The sequence below is a fragment of the Anser brachyrhynchus genome (assembly GCF_964034855.1).
Source record: "Anser brachyrhynchus genome assembly, contig: SCAFFOLD_312, whole genome shotgun sequence".
Taxonomy (NCBI): domain Eukaryota; kingdom Metazoa; phylum Chordata; class Aves; order Anseriformes; family Anatidae; genus Anser; species Anser brachyrhynchus.
The window spans coordinates 102,501-105,000 of NW_027664092.1; positions in this window are offsets into that span (position 1 = coordinate 102,501).

The following is a 2,500-nucleotide window of genomic DNA, read 5'->3' on the forward strand; positions in this document are numbered from 1 at the left end:
GCTGAGAGCACTTTTTGATGGCAGAAAGTGGCACCGTACGTGTTTTTTCGGGTCTAACTCGGGTTCAGCTTCTTGTTGCGGTTAGGGTTATGTTCAGGGTTGTTAGGAAAGAGTGAAGACGCAGAGTCCTGTTGAGTGTGGGGTTGCGTAAAGGCTCCCCCAGGGAGTTCAGGTGTACCCAAAGGCTTCCGCTGAGAGCACTTTTTGATGGCAGAAAGTGGCACCGTACGTGTTTTTTCGGGTCTAACTCGGGTTGAGCTTCTTGTTGCGGTGAGGGTTATGTTTAGGGTTGTTAGGAAAGAGTGAAGACGCAGAGTCCTGTTGAGTGTGGGGTTGCGTAAAGGCTCCCCCAGGGAGTTCAGGTGTACCCAAAGGCTTCCGCTGAGAGCACTTTTTGATGGCAGAAAGTGGCACCGTACGTGTTTTTTCGGGTCTAACTCGGGTTGAGCTTCTTGTTGCGGTTAGGGTTATGTTTAGGGTTGTTAGGAAAGAGCGAAGACGCAGAGTCCTGTTGAGTGTGGGGTTGCGTAAAGGCTCCCCCAGGGAGTTCAGGTGTACCCAAAGGCTTCCGCTGAGAGCACTTTTTGATGGCAGAAAGTGGCACCGTACGTGTTTTTTCGGGTCTAACTCGGGTTCAGCTTCTTGTTGCGGTTAGGGTTATGTTTAGGGTTGTTAGGAAAGAGTGAAGACGCAGAGTCCTGTTGAGTGTGGGGTTGCGTAAAGGCTCCCCCAGGGAGTTCAGGTGTACCCAAAGGCTTCCGCTGAGAGCACTTTTTGATGGCAGAAAGTGGCACCGTACGTGTTTTTTTGGGTCTAACTCGGGTTGAGCTTCTTGTTGCGGTTAGGGTTATGTTTAGGGTTGTTAGGAAAGAGTGAAGACGCAGAGTCCTGTTGAGTGTGGGGTTGCGTAAAGGCTCCCCCAGGGAGTTCAGGTGTACCCAAAGGCTTCCGCTGAGAGCACTTTTTGATGGCAGAAAGTGGCACCGTACGTGTTTTTTCGTGTCTAACTCGGGTTCAGCTTCTTGTTGCGGTTAGGGTTATGTTTATGGTTGTTAGGAAAGAGTGAAGACGCAGAGTCCTGTTGAGTGTGGGGTTGCGTAAAGGCTCCCCCAGGGAGTTCAGGTGTACCCAAAGGCTTCTGCTGAGAGCACTTTTTGATGGCAGAAAGTGGCACCGTACGTGTTTTTTAGGGTCTAACTCGGGTTCAGCTTCTTGTTGCGGTTAGGGTTATGTTTAGGGTTGTTAGGAAAGAGTGAAGACGCAGAGTCCTGTTGAGTGTGGGGTTGCGTAAAGGCTCCCCCAGGGAGTTCAGGTGTACCCAAAGGCTTCCGCTGAGAGCACTTTTTGATGGCAGAAAGTGGCACCGTACGTGTTTTTTCGGGTCTAACTCGGGTTCAGCTTCTTGTTGCGGTTAGGGTTATGTTTAGGGTTGTTAGGAAAGAGTGAAGACGCAGAGTCCTGTTGAGTGTGGGGTTGCGTAAAGGCTCCCCCAGGGAGTTCAGGTGTACCCAAAGGCTTCCGCTGAGAGCACTTTTTGATGGCAGAAAGTGGCACCGTACGTGTTTTTTCGGGTCTAACTCGGGTTGAGCTTCTTGTTGCGGTTAGGGTTATGTTTAGGGTTGTTAGGAAAGAGTGAAGACGCAGAGTCCTGTTGAGTGTGGGGTTGCGTAAAGGCTCCCCCAGGGAGTTCAGGTGTACCCAAAGGCTTCCGCTGAGAGCACTTTTGGAGGGCAGAAAGTGGCACCGTACGTGTTTTTTCGGGTCTAACTCGGGTTCAGCTTCTTGTTGCGGTTAGGGTTATGTTTAGGGTTGTTAGGAAAGAGTGAAGACGCAGAGTCCTGTTGAGTGTGGGGTTGCGTAAAGGCTCCCCCAGGGAGTTCAGGTGTACCCAAAGGCTTCCGCTGAGAGCACTTTTTGATGGCAGAAAGTGGCACCGTACGTGTTTTTTCGGGTCTAACTCGGGTTCAGCTTCTTGTTGCGGTTAGGGTTATGTTTAGGGTTGTTAGGAAAGAGTGAAGACGCAGAGTCCTGTTGAGTGTGGGGTTGCGTAAAGGCTCCCCCAGGGAGTTCAGGTGTACCCAAAGGCTTCCGCTGAGAGCACTTTTTGATGGCAGAAAGTGGCACCGTACGTGTTTTTTCGGGTCTAACTCGGGTTCAGCTTCTTGTTGCGGTTAGGCTTATGTTTAGGGTTGTTAGGAAAGAGTGAAGACGCAGAGTCCTGTTGAGTGTGGGGTTGCGTAAAGGCTCCCCCAGGGAGTTCAGGTGTACCCAAAGGCTTCCGCTGAGAGCACTTTTTGATGGCAGAAAGTGGCACCGTACGTGTTTTTTCGGGTCTAACTCGGGTTCAGCTTCTTGTTGCGGTTAGGGATATGTTTAGGGTTGTTAGGAAAGAGTGAAGACGCAGAGTCCTGTTGAGTGTGGGGTTGCGTAAAGGCTCCCCCAGGGAGTTCAAGTGTACCCAAAGGCTTCCGCTGAGAGCACTTTTTGATGGCAGAAAGTG